The sequence below is a fragment of the Schistocerca gregaria genome, chromosome 9, assembly GCF_023897955.1.
Source record: "Schistocerca gregaria isolate iqSchGreg1 chromosome 9, iqSchGreg1.2, whole genome shotgun sequence".
Classification (NCBI taxonomy): domain Eukaryota; kingdom Metazoa; phylum Arthropoda; class Insecta; order Orthoptera; family Acrididae; genus Schistocerca; species Schistocerca gregaria.
Window position 1 is genome coordinate 77,913,502 of NC_064928.1, and position 20,589 is coordinate 77,934,090.

The 20,589-nt window shown below is 46.0% G+C and overlaps 1 protein-coding gene and 1 pseudogene across 1 annotated transcript in view; one reads left to right on the forward strand and one right to left on the reverse strand.

Annotated features, from left to right (window-relative positions):
• LOC126291731 (uncharacterized) overlaps window positions 1–20,589 on the forward strand; it is a 235,149-nt gene that overhangs the window by 186,887 nt on the left and 27,673 nt on the right. The gene's annotated exons all lie outside the window — the stretch shown is intronic.
• On the reverse strand, window positions 5,157–5,274 carry LOC126292329 (5S ribosomal RNA; annotated as a pseudogene).

The window sequence follows — 20,589 nt, forward strand, 5'->3', positions numbered from 1 at the left end:
AACATACAGTGCATTCATCATCCGTCAAAAGTATAATAGACGAACATCACTGCAAGCAAACATAAATTATAAGTTGCAGTCATATCTAAGTAAGTAAAAATGTTTCATTAAATATTTTCTATGTACACTATGTGATCAAAAGTATCCGGACACCCCCAAAAACATACGTGTTTCATATTAGGTGCATTGAGCTGCCACCTCCTACCAGGTACACCACGTCAGCGACCTCAGTAGTCAAGACAACGCGAGACAGCAGAACGGGGCGCTCCGCGGAACTCACGGACTTCGAATGTGATCAGGTGATTGGATGTCACTTGTGTCATACGTATGTACACGAGGTTTCCAAGCACTTAAACATCCATAGTTCCACTGTTTCCGAAGTGATAGTGAAGTGGAAACGTGAAGGGACACGTACAGCACAAAAGCGTACAGGCCGATCTCGTCTGTTGACTGACAGAGACCGCCGGCAGCTGAAGTGAGTCGTAATGTGTGATAGCCAGACCATCGCACAGGAATTCTAGACTGCATCAGGATCCACTGCAAGTACTATGACAGTTAGGCAGGAGGTGAGAAAACTTGAGTTTCATGGTCGACTGGTTGCTTATAAGCCACACATCACGACGGTAAATAACAAACGACGGCGGTAAATGCCAAGCACCGTCCGACTTGTGTAAAGAGCACGAATATTGAACGACTGAACATGGGAATAACGTTGTGTGGAGTGACGAATCACGGTGCACAACGTGGCAATCTGATGGCGGGGTGTGGCTATGGCGAATGCCCGGTGAACGTCATCTGCCAGCGTGTGTAGTGCCAAAAGTAAAATTCGGACGCAGTGATGTTATGGTGTGGTCGTGTTTTTCATGGAGGGGCTTGCACGCCTTGTTGTTTTGCGTGGCACTATCACAGCACAGGCCTACAGTGATCTTTTAAGCAGATTCTTGCTTCCCACTGTTGAAGAGCAATTTGGGGATGGCGATTGCATTTGTCCACACGATCGAACACCTCTTCATAATGCACGGCCTGTGGCTGTGTGGTTAGATGACAATAACATCCCTGTAATGGACTGACCTGCACAGAGTCCTGACCTGAATCCTACAGACCACCTTTCGAATGTTCTGGAACCCCGATTTCGTGCCAGGCCTCACCGACCGACATCGTTACGTGTCCTTAGTGCAGCAGGCCGTGAAGAATGGGCTGCCATTCCCCAAGAAATCTTCCAGCACCTGACTGTATGTATGCCTGCGAGAGAGAAAGCTGTTAACAAGGTTAAGGGTGGTCCAGCACCATACTGAATCCCAGCGTTACCGATGGAGGGCGCCACGAACTTCTAAGTCATTTTCAACCAGGTGTCCGGATATTTTTGATCACATTGTGTATTCTTACCACATGATTCATTATCTATAACCAGTGTATAGCGTGACAACTGCCAAGGCCACAGAAAGAGAAAAATCATTTCAATTACTGGACGGACAGTTCACAGCGTTGTGAAAATAAGAAAATAAATATGTATGGCTCGAGGGAGTTTTGAATATTACTCGTGCGCTTCGCAATATGACACCAAAGTCACTTTTTTAATTGATCTCATTTTGTTCGTTATTATTCGTTTTATTCGCTCGGGGTGGACGCCCCATGTCACCAGTTAAGGTTAATCTTAGATCCATACACTCAGCTTTTTATTACAGACACGCTGAGCTACTGTGCCAGCTATCACTTAACCGCGACGCCACGATCGTTCATCTCCGCTCAATATTGCACTTATTAAGCTTGGACCGTTCACTGTTTCTATTTTGCTTTTTTTCAGAATTTAGTACACCTTCCTCCTGTTTTCATGCTTCATCTTTGTTCAGTTTTTGACGGGCTATCCATTGCACCATCTTACCATCAAATCTGAGATGTGATGGGGAGTTTCCCTTGTTTTAAACTTAAAATTTGTACACCGCCAAGGGACCACAGACCTCAATATGTGACAGCGTGACACAAGTTCGGCTTGGTAATCTCTCTGTTCCTGAGGAAAAGGGTTCTTAACAGTCGAACAAACGAACAACAAAGCGACAAGAAGACAAAGAGACAAAGAGACAAGGAAACTGGTACACCTGACTAATCGTGTAGGGCCCCCGAGAGGACGCAAAAGTGCCGCAACGCGACATGGCGTGAAATGGACTAATGTGTGAAGTAGTGCTGGAGGAATTGACACCGTGAATTCCTATCCACAGATCCCCAAGAGTACGAGAGGGTGGAGATATCTTCTGAAGAGCACGTTGCAGTGCATTCCAGATATGCTCAATAATGTTCATGTCTGGGGAGTTTGGTGGCCAAGGGAAGTGTTTAAACACATATGGGTGTTCTGCAGCCACTCCGTAGCAATAATGGAGGTGTGCGGTGTCGCATTGTCCTACTGAAATTGACCAAGTCCGTCGGAATGCACAGTGGACATGAATGGATGCAGGTGATCAGACGGGATGCTTACATGCCTGTCACCTGTCAGAGTCGTAAGTAGACGTATCAGGGGCAGCATATCACCAGTACACGTCCATTTGTTCGATACAATCTGAAACGAGACTCGTCCAACCAGGCAACTTGTTTCCAATCATCAACAGCCCAGCCGGCCGGAGTGGCCAGCGGTTCTAGGCGCTTCAGTCTGCAACCGGGCGCCCGCTACGGTCGCAGGTTCGACTCCTGCCTCGGGCATGGATGTGTTGATGTCCTTAGGTTAGTTAAGTGTAAGTAGATCTAAGTTCTAGGAGACTGATGACCTCAGATGTTAAGTCCCGTAGTGCTCAGATCCGTCAATCAACAGCCCAGTGTCGGTGTTGACGGGCATTGCCGAGGATTAAAGCTATGTGTCGTGCAATCATCAAGGATACATGAGTGGGGCTTGGGCTCCGAAAGCCCATATCGATGATGTTTCGTTGTATGGTTTGCATGCTGACACTTGTTAATGGTCAAGCATTGAAATCTGCAGCAATCTGCGGAAGGGTTGCAGTTCTGTCACGTTGAACGATTCTCTTCAGTCGATGTTGGTCCCGTGCAAGCAGGTTCTTTTTGCGGCAGAAACGATCTTGGGAATTTGATGTTTCACCACATTCTGAAATTCACGATACACTCGTGAAATGACGAAAAGGAAAATCCCCACTTCCTCGCTACCTCGTAGATGCTATGTCCTATATCTCGTGCACCGACTATAACATCACGTTCAAACTCACTTAAATCTCGATAACCTGCCATTGTAGCAGCAGTAACCGATCTCACAGCTGCGTCAGAGACTTATATAGGCGTTACCGACCGCACCGCCGTATTCTGCCTGTTTACACTGTAACCTCCAAACAGAATAATTCCGAAACCTCCCAACAGTAAAAATATAATAATTTATAATTCACATTCAGCGTAACCTCCCAATAAATTAATTCCGTAAGCTACCAATAATAAAATGTGACTAATCTCTCAATAAAATTGTGGCTCACTTATAACCTTTCAATAATTGACTGTGAATTTAAATTGGTAATTTTGGACGTCAGCAGCGCTGCATCATTGGCCTGAAAGATCATTCTGAATAAAAATGAAAATTCTTACCTCAATTTAGTTGCCGGATGACGCGTATATATCTGCTCCTACAGTAATTTTTTCTGGAACAGCCCAGCGCAATGCTGACTGATATATTTGTCATGTATAAGAAGAACAACTGATTTTTCTTTGCAATAATCAGGATGACCAAGGGTTGGAGAAATTAGTAAATTGTTTAAATTGAGATGAGTAATTGTCAACAGTTAATTTTTATAAGAAAGATTAATATTAAGAGATTTTTTTAAAAACATTTACATGGGACTTGGTATAACAATAGTACATATGCGCGAGGCTGCTTTTACCTTATACTACATCATTCAGGCACCGTCATCGCTCCCCACGACCGGCCCAGCCAACTCCACACACAAGACTGCTAGCTACTACTTACCCCTACTAACACTGCTCTTACTGCAGTCAACACTGCTCTTTGGTCTGAGATTCTCTCATAGCTTACATATCGCAGGCAGCGCGTGAGCAATCCATTGAAATTACATCTGCTCGAGTGCGGTAGCAACAAATTCCTTAATCATGGACCTCTTACAACATCTTTATTTGGATACGCTTGCCTATACCAGTTTTTTTGGCCCTCAGTTTATTAGGGTCACCATTGTACAGATTGAGGCTCGGAACCCTAAGAAACTACTGTTTGTATTCAAAAACTACTGTGTTGTTAGCTGGCTGCCTGCTGCGATTAATCTTCGCTTCTGAAGAATGTAACGTAGAGGCAGTCGAGAGACGCAAGTACTCTGGACACGGCAGCAGATGGCACTCTCCAGAACGTGCCGTCAGCCGTGGTGAGTGGAGAGACGTGTTTATGTTTACTGAGCGCCTCGCGACCTCAGCGGCTGCGTGACGGCAGCTGAGACAGCTTGTGCCGCAGTATCGCTACCCATGCACTCGAGAACGACGGGAAACCACCTCTAAATGCCCATTTAAAATACGCAGATTTGCTTTTTAACTTTTCCGCTTTTTTTGCATCGGGAGTTGGGGAGCTGATCAACCATCTGACTGGATTGATGCGGCGTGCCTCGCCTTCGTCTTCCGTGGCAGCTTATACATCTACATAGGTACTCCGCAAATCACGCTTAAGTGCCTGGCAGAGGGTTCATCGAACCACCTTCACAAAAATTCTCTATTATTTTTATTAAAAATGAAACTACTCCAGCTGTCCTCACGATTTCATATTTATTTGGCTACTAGATTCGACGTTGGGTCAACGCCACCTTGAGGCCCGCACACTTTGAAGATACCAGTTGCGTGTGGATGAGCGCGAGAAGTCCGTGCTGAGACCAGGAGCACGCACTGGTCTCACTTCTCGCGCTCATCCACACGCAACTGGTATCTTCAAAGTGTGCGGGCCTCAAGGTGGCGTTGACCCAACGTCGAACCTAGTAACTCCGTCTTCAGGCCACAAGTGGCCCATCAGGACCATCCGACCGCCGTGTCATCCTCACTGAGGATGCGGATAGGAGGGGCGTGTGGTCAGCACACCGCTCTCCCGGTCGTTACGATGGTTTCCTTTGACCGGAGCCGCTACTATTCGGTCGAGTAGCTCTCAATTGGCATCACGAGCCTGAGTGCACCCCGAAAAATGGCAACGGCACATGGCGGCTCGGATGGTCACCCATCCAAGTGCCGGCCGCGCCCGACAGCGCTTAACTTCGGTGATATGACAGGAACCGGTGTATCCACTGCGGCAAGGCCGTTGCCTCGAATCTAGTAGCCAAATAAATATGAAATCTCAAGTACAGCTAGAGGAGTTTCATTGTTAATAAAAATTATACCACCTGATGTCCCACCATCATCCAGTTTAAATATGGATGCACGAAAATTCTCTATCATTCCACTGTCGAACAGCACGCGGAAGAAACGAACACCAGTATCTTTCCGAGCCAGCTCTGATTTCTCGTATTTTATTATGATGATCGTTTTTCCCTATCTAGGTCGACGTCAACAAAATGTTTTCTCATTACAAGAAGATAAATGGTGATTGAAATTTCGTGAAGATATTCCGCCGCAACGAAAAATGATGTCCATCCCAAATCTTGGAGCATGTCCGTGACACTCTCTCCCCTATTTCGCGACAATACAAAACTTGCTGCTCTTCCTTGAATTTTCTCGCTGTATATCGTTAATGGTTCAAATGGCTCTGAGCACTATGGGACTTAACTTCTGCGGTCATCAGTCCCCTAGAACCAAGAACTACTTAAAAAATGGTTCAAAGGGCTCCGAGCTCTATTGGACTTAACATCTGTTGTCATCAGTCTCCTAGAACTCAGAACTAAACCTAAGGACATCACACACATCCATGCCCGAGGCAGGATTCGAACCTGCTACCGTAGCGGTCGCGCGGTTCCAGACTGTAGCGCCTAGAACCGCTCGGCCACACCTGCCGGCACATCGTTAATCCTGTCTGGTAAGGATCCCACACCGCGCAGCAGTACTCCAAAAGAGGACGGACAAGCGTAGTGTAGAGCTGTTGCATCTTCTAAGTGTTCTGCCAATAAAACGCAGTCTTTGGCCTTCCCCACAAGATTTTCTATTCGTCGTTACCAATTTAAGTTGTTCGTAGTTGTAATTCCTAGGTATTTTGTTGAGTGTACAGCCTTTACATGTGACTGATTTATCGTCTAACCGATGTTTAACTGGTTCCTTTTAGCACTCATGTGAGTGATCTCATACTTTTCATTATTTAGGGTAAATTGCCATACAGACATCTTTTCTAAATCGTTTTCTTATTTGTTTTTTTTTTTTTTTTTTTGTAGTGTGGACAATCATAGCCAGACTTCGACATTTTTTGAAAAGAAAATTTCGCACTGGCTGTATGAATGATTTTTATTAAATCTGCGACCGGTTTCGCACCACTTATCGGCGCATCCTCAGGCAATATATGCTATTTATAACAAAGTAACGTTGAACATTGCCCTGTCTAACTCCCCACCATTAACGTCCAATATACCGTCATCTGGTGAAAGCGGTAGTTAAAATTTAAAAGTCTTTTTCAAAAATTATTTAAATTATGGGAGCGGCAATGACCGTACAAATTTTCTGATGACTTTATTACACAACAAACGACAGAATTATTTGCAAACATCCTTAAGACAGCCGCTCAGATTGTCTCCTAAATCGTTTATGTAGATGAGGAACAGCACAGGGCCTATAACACTGCCTTTCGGGAATGCCAGAAATCACTTCTGTTTCACTCCATGACTTTCCGTCACTTACTACGAACTGTGACCCCTCTGACAGGAAATCACGAATCCAGTCGTATAATTGAGAGGATATTCCATAATCACGCAATTTCACTACAAGCCCTTGTGTGGTACAGTGTCAAAAGGCTCCTGGAAATCTAGAAAAAAAAGGAATCAGTTTGAAATCCCTTTTCAATAGCACTGAATACTTCTAGCACTGAGATAGTTGTACTACACAAGAAAGATGTTTCCTATATCCGTGTTGACTGTGTAAATTGTTCTCTTCTAGGTAATTCGTAATGTTCGAGCACAATACATATTCCAAAATCCTGCCGCTTATCGACGTTAATGACATGGGCATCCATCATACTTCTGTCCAACGTCTTCGAATATTTCTTGTATGTACACGGCATGACAAAACAGTGAGGTACCCGTACTGGGAGCATGAAATGAAAAAATCTTCCTCCTGTTTGGAGGGTATGTGCTGTTATTTCAGCGAATACAAAATCGAGTCAAATTTATAAAGTCCACTATCACAGCACTGGCCTACATTCATGTTCTAAGCACATTCTTGCTTCCAACTGTTGAAGAGCAATTCGGGGATGGTGATTGCATCTTTCATCAAGATCGAGCACCTGTTCATAATGCACGGCTGTGGTGGAGAGCTGAATGTTCCTGTAATGGACTTGCTTGCACAGCCCTGAACTGAATCCTACAGAACACCACTGGGATGTTTTCGAACACCGACTTCGTGGCAGGCCTCACCGACCGACATCGACACCTCTCCTCAGTGCAGCACTCCCCAAGAAACTTTCCACCACCTTAAGGAACGTGAGCCTGCGAGAGAGGAAGCCCTCATCAAGGCTAAAGGTGGGGCAACAATATATGACGTTCCAGTATTACCGATGGAGGGCGCCACGAACTTGTTTATCATTTTTAGGCCAGGTGTCCGGGTAATTTTGATCGTATAGTGTACGTGGCATGTTGACCGTGGATCGTCATAAAGTGGGTTAGAGCTTCTAAGGGGTCAAGGTATCGCAACCGGAGCCTTTCTTTGATGCTGGGGAAGAAGTTGTAAGCACGTCTTCGTTTTCGGCGCCATCCTCGAGAAACATGTTCTCTTGAATTTAGTTTGTGACCTACACTCCTATGAGATTTTCAACATGGTGTTAGTTATTCGTCTGCAGCCAGGACGCAGCTGCGTTCTTTTTTATTTATAGGTCAAGCTTCATGTACACCCCTTACACTGAAAAAAAAAACATCGTACGCAAAATTAACCTATTAAAGCGTTTTCCTCGAATAATTCGAAAACTGTGGCCTCTAGCGAAAACGTATCCCAATACAAAATTTAACTTCATTAAAGTCGGCCGGTGTGGGCGAGCGGTTCTAGGCGCTTCAGTTTGGAACCGCGCGACCCCTATGGTCGCAGGTTCGAATCCTGCCTCGGGCATGGATGTGTGTGATGATGTCCTTAGGTTAGTTAGGTTTAAATAGTTCTAAGTTCTAGTGTACTGATGACCTCAGATGTTAAGTCCCATAGTGCTCAGAGCCATTTGAACCATTTTTGAACTTCATTAAAATTTCTACGAAAGGGTAGTGTTCATTTTTTTCTGTAGGACTAATAGTTGGTGCAGAGCGAGCGAGAGGATATGGGAATGTTTCACGTGGTTTCTGAAGGCATTGCGATAATGATGATGTTTGGTTTGTGTGACGGTTATCAGCACTCGTACAACGTCCCAATTTTTACACTGTCCATTTTCTTTTCACATTGCAATCTCACAAATGATGATGACGATGAAATGATGAGGACAACACAAACATCCAGTCCCCGGGCAAAGAAAATCCCCAACCCAACGAGGAATCGATCCCAGGACCCCGTGATCCAGAGGCTAACCCCTAGATCACGAGCCGCGGGCGAAGGCGTCGGGGCTTGCTTAAAAACGATTGATAGGTGTAGCTAAATCATCCTGTTCCTGATTTTTTCCCCACTCTTTTAACCTTTCCCTGTTTTGCGCGCATGACTTGTGTGTTATTGTTCTTTCTTTCCACTTACTATGCTTTCTCACATTATATCCTTAGACCTCTTCTGTTGTCGACCTCATGTAAGTGTTCCTTTGGTCCTTGTGCTTCTTGGCTATTGTTGCAGTGTAGTTCCAAATCATATGCAAATGTTAGGCATTTTATGATTGTTTTACTAAAGAGTGTTCGTTCTGGCCGTATTCCTTATACTTTTGCTTCTCGTTTTTTGACAGTTTTTTCCAAGGGCATATGAAATGAAAATGGTGAGGACCACTTACTTGTATAGACCCTCCATGCACCTCGAATGGTTCTGAGACTTCTCCCATAAATTTTATTTTGAATGTTGTGTCTGTGAGTGTCAATTGCGCGATTTTCTTAATTTTTTTCGGACATGTCCGAAAGAACACATACCATCGGTGACCACACAGCTCGTTAGAATGAAATTATAATGAAATTAATACCCCTACCTGCATACAGGCGCCGGCCGCGGTGGCGGAGCGGTTCTTGGCGCTCAGTCCGATACTGACATTTGTGTCTATTGACACAAAGTCAGCCGGCCGTTGTGGCCGAGCGGTTCTAGGCGCTTCAGTCTGGAACCGAGCGACCGCTACTGTCGTAGATTCGAATCCTGCCTCGCGCATGGATATGTCTGATGCCCTTAAGTATTTCTAAGTTCTAGGCGACTGATAACCACGAATGTTGTTCCATAGTGCTCGGAGCCATTTGAACCATTTTTGCGTACAGGCGTTGATATGAGTCAACGGGGGCAGTTGAAAATGAGTGCCCCGACCGGAACTCGAACCCTGGATCTCCTGCCTACATGACAAACGCTCTATCCATCTTTTTTTTTTTAATCTAATTGTTTCGCTTTTGTTCGTCGCATCTGCTCGGGGCGGACGTCATAAGACACCCCTGTAAGTTCGTTGTTGATCGATTAACTCAGTTTTTTTATTATAGAGGGCAGCTAACCCTTTGACCGAACACGCTGAGCTACCGCGGCGGCGTTCATCTGAGCCACCGAGACACAGAGGATAGCGCGACTGCAGGGACTTATCTCTGGCACGCCTCCCGTGAGACACGCATTCACAACCTATTGTCTCGCACTATATTCATTATTCCTGTAAGAGTTCGGGCATTGTTTGTGTATCCGCACAGAAGAAGATGGTCAAATGGCTATCTGTTCTTTCGGACGGGTTCGAGTCCCAATCGGGGCAAACATTTTCAACTGTCCCCGTTGACTTAAACGCTAGGACTATTCATTTCACTGTAACTTTATTTCATTTTCTCTGTCGAAGAGAGTAAGCCTTCTTAAACTCCAGATGTCTGACTTTCAGAGAGTGCCTGCAGGTTCCAGATCTGTTCAATGTAGTGCCTTACTTTTCTGAAGCCTGCTAGTTACTCACCTATTTTTGTTTTTGCTTGTGGTTTTAGTCCGAGTGAAGCGACCGGTAATAAGGGTCTGTTATCATAAGGGTCTGTTTTGTCGCCATTCTGCATCTACATCTACGTGAATTCTCTGCAGTTAAGTGCTTGGCAGAGGGTACTTCGAACCACACTTGGATTATTTCTTTACCATTCCACCCTCAAGCAGCGCGCAGGGAAAAATGAACGCACAAATCTTTCTGTGCAAGCTTTAACTTCTCTTATTTTGTAGTGATGATCATTTCTCGCCGTGTAGGTTGTCGATAATAAAATAATTTCAAATTCAAAGAAGAAAACTGGAGAGCGAAATTTCGTGAGAACTGTCCACAATGAAAAATGCCTTTGTTTTAATGATTGCCACCATAAGTAGCGTATGGTATACGTAAAACTCTCCCTCCTATTTCGCTGTTATACAAAATGAAGTGCCCTTCTTTGAAAATTTTAGATGTCCTCCACCAATCCTATCAAGTAAGGGTCCCACAAGATACAGCTGTATTCTAGCAGAGGACGGACGAGCGTAATGTAAGCAGTGTCTTTAATAGATCTATTGATCTTCTAAGTGTTGTGCCAGTAAAATGTAATCTTTGGTTTGCCTTCTCCGTTATCTTTATGATCGTTCTACTTAAGTTGTTCGTAACTGTAAGTCCTAGATATTTAATCGAAACGACAGCTTTTAAATTTATCGTGCATCATAAATTTAACGGACTTTGATTTGTACTCATGTGGATGGCCTCGCTCTTTTTCTTACTGGGTGAAAATCACAAATTTTTGCACCATACAGATATCGTGTCTATCATTTTGCAGTTGGTTTCGATCCTCTGATGACTTAACTAGACAGTAAATGACAGCATCATCTGCACACAATCTAAGAGGGCTGTTCCGATTGTATGCTACATCGTTGATGTAGGTTAGGGACGGCGGAGTCCCTGTAACACTTCCCGATGGAACGCTGAGTATCATCTTTGGTTTAGTCGAAGGTTTTCCATCGATATCTACACGTGGTGACCTTTCTGACAGGAAATCATGAATCCAGTCGCACAACTGAAACGGCGTCTCCTCGACATGCAATTTGATTAGATGCCGCTTGTGAGGAACAGTGTCAAAAAACTTATATGGAGTTAGTTTGACATGTCCTGTGTATAGAAAGTATTACTGCGTGGAATAAAGAGCCAGTTGCGCTTCACGAGAAATTTTCTGAATTTCTGCTGACTTTTTGTCAATAGATCGTTATGCTCGAGGTAATTCATAATGTTCGATATATTCTAAAATCCCATTTTAAATCGAAGTTAGTGATATGGGTCTGTTATTCAGCGGATTTTACCTACATCCGTTTCTGAGTACTGGTGGGGCCTGTGCCAGTTTTCAGATTATTGGTACGCATCACTCGTCGAGCGAGCGGTTGTACATCTACGTCTACATCCATATGGATACTCTGCAAATCACATTTAAGTGCCTGGCAGAGGGTTCATCTAACCACCTTCACAATTCTCTATTATTCCAACCTCGTATAGCGCGCGGAAAGAACGAACACCTGTATCTTTCCGTACGAGCTCTGATTTCTCTTATTTTATCGTGGTGGTCGTTTCTCCCTATGTAGGTCGGTGTCAACAAAATATTTTCGCATTCAGAGGAGAAAGTTGGTGATTGGAATTTCGTGAGAATTTCTTTTAATGATGTCCAGCCTAAATGCTGTATCATTTATGTGACTCTCCCAAATTTCGCGATAATACAAAATGTAACGAGGCAAAATGTGCTACCTTTCTTTGAACTTTTTCAATGTACTCCGCCACTCCTATCTGGTAAGGATCCCATACCTCGCAGCAGTATTCTAAAATCGGAGAGACAGGCGTAGTGTAGGCAATCTCCTCAGTATATCTGTTACATTTTCTAAGTGTTCTGCCATTAAAACGTAGTCTTTGGTTAGCCTTCCCCACAACATTTTCTATGTGTTCCTTCCAGTTTAAGTTGTTCGTAGTTGTAATACCTAGGTATTTAGTTGAATTTACGGCTTTTAGATTAGACTGATTTATCGTGTAAGCGAAGTTTAACGAAATCCTTTTAGCACTCATGTGGATGACCTCACGCTCTTCGTTATTTAAGGTCAACTGTCAATTTTCGTACCATTCAGATATCTTTTCTAAATCGTTTTGTAATTTGTTTTGATCTTCTGATAACTTTGCCGGCCGGGGTGGCCGAGCGGACCTAGGCGTTACAGTCTGGAACCGCGCGACCGCTACGGTCGCAGGTTGGAATCCTGCCGCGGGCATGGCTGTGTGTGATGTCCTTAGGTTAGTTAGGTTTGAGTAGTTCTAAGTTCTAGGGGACTGATGACCTCAGAAGTTAAGTCCCATAGTGCTCAGAGCCATTTGAACCATTTTTCCTGATGACTATTTGTCGATAAACGACAGCGTCATCTGCAGACAACCTAAGACGGCTGTTCAGATTGTCTCCCAAATCGTTTATACAGATAAGGAACAGCAAAGGGCCTATAACACTTCCTTGGGGAACGACAGAAATCACTTCTGTTTTATTCGATGACTTTCCGTCAGTTACTACGAAGTGTGGCGTCTCTGACAGGAAATCACAAATCCAGTCACATAACTGAGACGATATTCCATAAGCACGCAATTTCACTACAAGCCGCTTGTGTAGTACAGTGTTAAAAGCTTTCCGGAAGTCCCAAAAATACGGAATCGATCTGAAATTCCTTGTCGATAGCGCTCTTGTTGACAGTTGCTCTCCGTTCGAATTCCGAAATATTTACTTCTTTGGTGAAGGAATTCAGAAAGTGTGTTTAATAACTGTTTAGTGGTACGGTCATCGGTAACGTTGCCACTGGTATCGCGCGGTGAAAGTATTTGTTGTGTCTTTCCGCACGTTTAGGTTGCAGTGAGATTTGTTACATTCGAACTTGCCCGAGAGAGTGGGAGGAGAGGAGGCTGCGGCAGGGAGCCTCCGGCTGTTTCGCACGGCCCGCCGTGATTGGGCTAATGGGCCAATGAGGGCCGCCTGTAACGAGGCCATCCGCACTCGAGGCTCGCGGCTTTCGCAAGGCGGCGAGGGAACCGCCGCGTTTATCCAATCTGCAGCCGGGCCGGCAATCACGGCCCATTTGACACCTCGCGCCGGTGACGGCGACAAATTGCCACGCAGTCGGGACGGGGGGGTCACCGTGGCAGCAGTCGCAGTAGCCGCTGATGGATGATGAAACGCCGCCAGCGGTGTTCCGACAAGTGGCCGCTATTACCCGGAGGGCTCCAGCACTCCTCTGCCAGCTCACAGCTAACACCTCTTGAGCCCACCAACTGCGCTGATTTCTTAGCCCTTGGGGGACCGCTGAAAGTCACGAGCCGACCAAAAGTCGTGGGAAGGTACTCAACTGCGAAGGTAACAGGCTCTGCGAGCCCTCGTAGCTGCAGTAATACAGAGCGCCGTGAACACTATAAAGTACTTCAGTCATTTTGTAGAGCTGGTCTACTGATCCTACAGGTAGCGGATATCGGCTTCGTCCCGTGATGCAGTGATGACATGGCGTTATGTCACAGAGGCGCGAACAAGAAGGGGAAACAGCAGTGATAATACGCGAAGAAGTCTCTCCGCACTGATGTACGATTGTTAGCCACGCGTGCCGTATGATTGTTCGCGTGCCTGGCTTCCTTCCCTTCAAGTGGACTCTCCCAACATTCCACTGTTTCGTTTAACCCAGCCAGCGTCAGTAGTATCTTTGGTGCGTGTCGTCACGTGTTGACGTGACCGTTTAAGCTTAGTTCCTTTGTTCGTTTGTTTCGTTTCTGTCACTGTTGAAATTCTAACCATTAAAGAACGTGTGTTTTTATCCGAACGAGTGTTCAAAGCTGGCAGTAAATACACAGTTTCAGTTCGTCAAACATTTAATTCGGTTTTCCCGGAGACAACACTCTCACATATCAACACTGTGCGAGATTTAATTAACACATTTCGAAGCACGGGTTCAGTTACAGATGCGCCGAGAAGTCGTAGTCCTATCGTTATATTTGAGTATAAACTACCCGATATTTCCGATAAAATGTACATGACTTCGAAAAAGTCAGTAAGAAAACTCGCCCACAAAATCGATGTTAGTGTCGGAACGTCCCACACAGCTGTAAGGAAAAAATTAGAACTTTTCCCCTTGCAAAGTGACAGTCTTGCAAGAACTGAAAAATACTGATTATGACAAGAGATTGCATTATTGTCAATGGTTCAAAAATTGCGTTTAGCAAAGCGGGAGGAATATTCTTAATAAAACGTTTTTCACTGATGAGGCGTGGTTTCATTCATCCGAGTACATGAACGCGCAAAATTCTCCTATGTGGAGTACTGCAAGTCCATTGTCTATTCATGAGGAACCACTTCATTCTGTGAAAATAGGAGTTTGGATTGCAATTTCTAGACGTCGGATTGTGGGTCCCATATTTTTCAACGAAACAATAAAAGCACAACGATACTGCAGTAATACTCTGTATCCATTCATAGGAGAACTACTGATCGGTTATTTTCAACAAGATGGTGCAACCGCGCATACAGGTCGCCTTTCAATGTCACTGCTTGCTGATGTTTCTTGCGAGCGCATAATTTCACAGAGGCTTTGGCTTCCACGATCGCCTGACCTAACAGCACCTGACTTTTTCTTCAGGGGTGCAGCAAAAGCAACTGTCTATAAAAACCGTGTGAAAGCCATCCATGAATTGAAAACTGCAATATCCACTTTTACTGCTTCTGTTACAGTAGAAATGTTACAGCTTGTGTTTGGAAACATGATTAGACGAACTGAATTGTGTATTCAACAACAGGGGGACACTTTCAACATTTAATGTGAAAAATTGGAAGTAAAAATAAATATTCATTGAATTAATAACTTGTGTTTCACTGAGTTTTATTTCGGTATACGGCACGCGCGGCTATCAATCATACTGCACTCCGGATAGACTATTTTACATCTACAGGGTGGGCGAGAAGTCCTGTTAACCTCCAGTATCGAATGTTAATTTATTTTATTTGTTTTAGCACAAGTACTTACACTGATCAGCCAGAAAATTATAACCACCTACCAAATAGTCGATTCACCTTTGGCATGGATAACAGCGGCGACGCATCATGCATGGAAGCAAAGATTCCCTGCTACGTCGCTGGAGGGAGTTGGCTCAAATGGTTCAAATGGCTCTAAGCACTGTGGGACTTAACATCTGAGGCCATCAGTCCCCTAGACTTAGAACTACTTAAACCTAACTAACCTAAGGACATCACACATATCCATCCTCGAGGCAGGATTCGAACCTGCGACCATAGCAGCAGCGCGGTTCCGGACTGAAGCGCCTAGAACCGCCCGGCCACAGCGGCCGGCCAGGGAGTTAGCACCACATCGGCACACATAAGCCACCTAACTCCCGTAAATTCGAGGGAGTGGGATGATGAGCTCTGACGCCACGTACAACCGCATCCCAGATGTTTTCCATCAGGTTCAGATGTGGCGAGTAGGGAGGTAAGCACATCAACTGGAACTCTTCACTGTGTTCCCTGAACCACTCCATTCATGCTCCTTCCCTTGTGACATTACGCGTTATCTTGTTGAAAATGTCACTGTCGTCGGGAAATACGATCTTCATGAAGGACAGTACGTGGTCTGCAAGCAGTGTACGACCCTCCTTTGCGGTCATAGTACCTTGTATGAGCTCCACTGGACCAATGGATACCCACGTGAATGTTCCCCAGAACATAATGGAGCCGTAGCCAGCTTGTCTCCATCCTGCAGTACAGGTATCAAGGAGGTGTTCTCCTGGAAGACGGCGGATTCGTGTCTTCCCATCGGCGTGATACAAACGATACCGGGATTCATCAGACCATGCAACGCTGTCCCGCTGCGCCAATGTCCAGTCCCTGCGCTCACATGCCCATCTCAGTCATAGTTGCTCATGTCTCAGTGTTAACACTGCCACATGCATGGGTCGTCGGCTGCAGAGCTCCATCACTAGGAGTGTTCAGTGTGCTATTGTTCAGAAATACTCTCAGTTTGCTCAGCATTAAAGTCTGATGTTAGTTAGCCACCTGTCTTATTTTAACAGTATGTCCAGCCTACGACGTCCGACGTCTGTAATGAGGGGTGTCCGCGCAACTCCTCAACATCTGGACGTTGTTCCCCTTTGGTTTTGCTACTTTCAAGAGACTCACCACAGCACTCCTCAACCGGACAAGCAGTGCAGCTTCCGAAATGGTTGTGCCGAGCCTGCGGACCACTACAATCTGCCCTCGGTCAAACTCGGCCTTCCCCATTCTGCACACGGACAGCACGCTACGTATCCGCCCTCGGTAGCTGAGTGCTATTCTCGCTTCGCGCGTCGGTCGACTAGGTCGTGCTCTTAGTTCCGCCTCTACCGTAGCGCAGCGTGTTTTCCTCCTGTCAGTTTAGTGCCGTGTTGGTCTCCGTGCGCGTCGCATCGCTGGTTGTCGGCTGGTGTTTGGTGTTCGTGCGGCCCTTCCTGTCGCGGCGTCGTCTCTCGCCGTGATGTCCACCATGGTTCCCACGAAAGTTCCGCGTACAGGTACAGTCAGTTTTACCTTTGACAAATCCACGCGTCACGTCCAGCCCGGTTCTTTGGAGATACATGACTGGTTAGTCGATACAGTTAAGGTCACTACTGATCAGGTGCATACCGCATATTTCGACAGCGAATTATATGTGTTTTTTGTTAAGTTTCTTGACCCGCTCCAGGTTGATAGGCTACTTTCTCGTCATGGTTCTCAGGTACCCTTTACGCACCGTGATGGTTCCACTAGTATGGTTCTCTTGGCAAATGCAGAAGTGGTATATACGAATGTTCGGGTATTTAACCTTCCGCCCGAGGTTGACGACTCTTTTCTGAAGTCCGTTTTGCTTCCTTATGGGGACGTACGCCATATTCGAAAGGAACGCTGGTCTGCTCAGCACCGCTTACAGGTATATAGTGGTATTCGGTCGGTGGAAATGGTGGTCAAAAAACCTATTCCTTCTCACCTACAGGTATGTGGTTATAGGGTCCATATCACGTACAGTGTCCAGGAAGGAACATGTTATTATTGTAATGAAACTGGTCATTTCCGTATTAATTGTCCGCGGCGTGTGGTGGTATTAAAACCTACATACGAACAGCGTAAAAAATTGACTTTAGCTGATCTTCTCCCTCAAGGATCTCGGACTGAATCGCTCACTGTTACTGAGGGACGCAGTGCTCCGTTACCCGACAACGGCCGTGATTTTCCCCCGTTGTCCTTGAGTAGGGATGTTGCTGCCCATAATTCCGATGTTCCCGCGCTGATTTCTCACAACAAGCGTCGGCGAACACAGGATGATGCGGCTGATGAATCTTCCTTATTGGCTCGCCCTTCCGATGGGCCTCCGGTAAAGGACTCTCTTTCTCAGTCGGAAATCGTGGATGAGGAAGCCACAGGTGCTATCACGCCTTTGCAGAAGCTCCCTGACACCTTATCTGACGCTGTTCCTGCTACCGCGGCAGCCTCTTCGGAGACGCCCGTGACGGAACCTGCTTCTGGTTGCCACGTGTCTTCTCCGGTGCTCTCTGACACTTCTCCTATTGACTCTGTTTCGCATCCCCCTTCTGGAATTTCTGTCGCCCCCTCTGGGTCACAGCCTCCTCCCATCAAACAACTGATTGATTCTCCAGAGCCAGTGGATCCCGTTGTTATTCACCAACTGTCCCACCGTGAACCCATGTCTGCGGACGAGTGGGATGTAGAGGCCTCTCTCTCGCAATCTGACACGGAATGTGTACATGATGCTCCTACGCAGCCGAACGCTGCAGCGTCGGCACCGCGGAGCCGCAGTCGAATCCGTAAACAGCCACGGAGAGCCGCGTCACGGCCGAAGAAAAAGCAGTGGGAAGATGAGGGTTCTGTTTCGTAGTTTTTCTCTCTGTGGTTCAGCGCTTGTTTCTGGTATGATTACTTGTATGCTGCTCCGTCAGCTGACGGCTCTCTACCGATCTTTGTTTTTCTTTGTAGGTTGAAGTTCCATGCAAGCATATACATTTCTTACTCTGAATATTAACAGAATATGTTCTGAGCTTCGGCTCGCCGCTTTGCGACAGTTTATCTATCAGTCTGGGGCAGATGTTGTTTTTTTACAGGAAGTCCTATTCGACCAGTTTTCCATTCCTGGGTTCTCGACGTTTTTTAATGTCGCTTCCGAACTTTCTACGGGCACTGCCTTGTTTTATAGAGAAGGCATTCCGTTGATGAATTTCGAAGTACTCGACAGTGGAAGGGGGATCGGGTGCACGTTTTATGATCTCAGTTTACTCCTTCTTTATGCCCCTTCTGGTTCGGGTTGTACTACCGCACGCTCGAGTTTCTATAAAGAAGAAGTCATTTACCTGCTTCGTAAATCCCCGACAAAGATAATTTTAGGTGGGGACTTCAATTGTGTTCTACGGCCGGTAGATCAGTCTCCTAATTTTAATTTCAGTAAAGAACTCGACGACCTTGTGCGCTCCTTGCACCTGCGTGACGTGTGGGTTTCTCGCTATCCTACACTTGTGCGACATACCTACTTTACTCCCACGTCTAGCAGTCGCCTCGATCGCTTTTACCTTTCCGATTCCTTGTGTGGGCAACTTCTGGCTGTTGATGTGATACCAGCCTGTTTTACTGATCATTGCGCTGTAGCCGTTACGTTTAATTACGAGCGACAACCGGTAAAATTGTTTCGTCCTCCTTGGATGCTCAATATCGCGTATTTGCAAGATACCTCCCTTGGTATCGTCCTGGAGGACATTTGGACACGTTGTTCTCGTACTATGGACCGGTACCCGTCTATAGTGGCATGGTGGACACTGTATGCAAAACCTCACATCCGTAGGGCTCTCATGCGTTTTGGGGCTGCGAAGGTGGCAGAAGATCGACGAACGCAAGAATTTTACTATTCTGTCTTACGTCAACTGTACGATAGTGCTACGCATGCTCCCCTCCGGGTTACTGATATACAGCGCATCAAAGCCAAATTGCTGCAGCTCAAACGCATTCAAATGGAGGGCCTGCGGACGAGGTCTCAACCACGTTCCCTTCTACAAGAGGAACTGACGTCACTCTACCATCTAGTCCGTTTACGGTCGCGCCGGAAACGTGGGTGCCTTGCCTCCCTCACAACCGCTGACGGCCGCGTGTTCACCTCTCACCGTGACATTTCTGACTTCGTTTACACCTATTTTACTGATCTGTACGATACTCATGTCCCGGCGGAAACCTCTCTTGACGACTTTACCTCCTTGATGCCTCGCGTCGTCACTCCTCAATTAAACGACGCCTTTCTGCGTCCCTTTCAGAAGGATGACATATATGATGTTGTTGCAGGATCGCAGTCCCGCAAGTCGCCTGGATTATATGGTATTCCTAAGGAGTTCTATGTTCAATTTTGGCCGCTCATTGGTGACACCTTAACGTCAATGGTAAATGAAGTGATGCGGGGAGTCTCACTTCCTGCTCCTTTTCAGGAAGGCAGAATGGTCCTCCTCCCGAAATCCACAGGTCGACCTGCAATTGATTCCCTCCGTCCTATTACTCTCCTTAACTTTGATTATAAACTTGTCACTCGAGCAATTAATATCCGTCTCTCTAAGCTGCTCGATACCATTATTGCCGCCCACCAAAGCTGTGTGCCTGGACGCACGATACTGACTTCCGTTCTCGAATGTCGCGATGTAATCTCGGTGGCGGCTGCCGCTAATATCCCAGGGGCTTTGCTTTTTCTTGATTTCCAAAAAGCGTTCGATCGCGTCAGCCATGATTTTTTATCGAGAGTGCTCACCGCTGTCGGCTTTAATAATGATGCTCGACAAGTCTTAACTAATCTTTTTACCGGTATCAGTGTCTCGGTGATTGTGAACGGTCACCCTACCCCCCGGATATCGATCAGACGGGGGTTACCCCAGGGAAGCCCCTTATCCATGTCACTTTTTGTTCTATCCTTAGAGCCCTTACTTCGCCATCTCACCATGCACTTACGTGGCTGGAATATATTGGGGGAAATTTTTGCAGTCCGTGCATACGCCGATGACGTCATGGTTTTAGTACGACATGCCGAGGATATACCACAGCTTAAGGATACCTTGGATTCATTTTGTGGTCTTGCTGGTGCTCGCATTAATGATCGCAAATGCACGTTCCTGCCGTTGAGAGGCTTTGATCATGTCGTCATTCCTTGGGCGACGGTTGTCGATCGCCATAAGACCTTGGGGATCATAGTGGATCGTAATCCGATCAAAATGGCGGCACTAAATTGGCGTGAGGTTACGAGTCGTGTTCACGGGGCGATCCTTGAACATGACCGCCGTTCCCTTAGCCTCCTTCACAAGGCACGGGTTTTAGAGACCTATGTCTTCAGTAA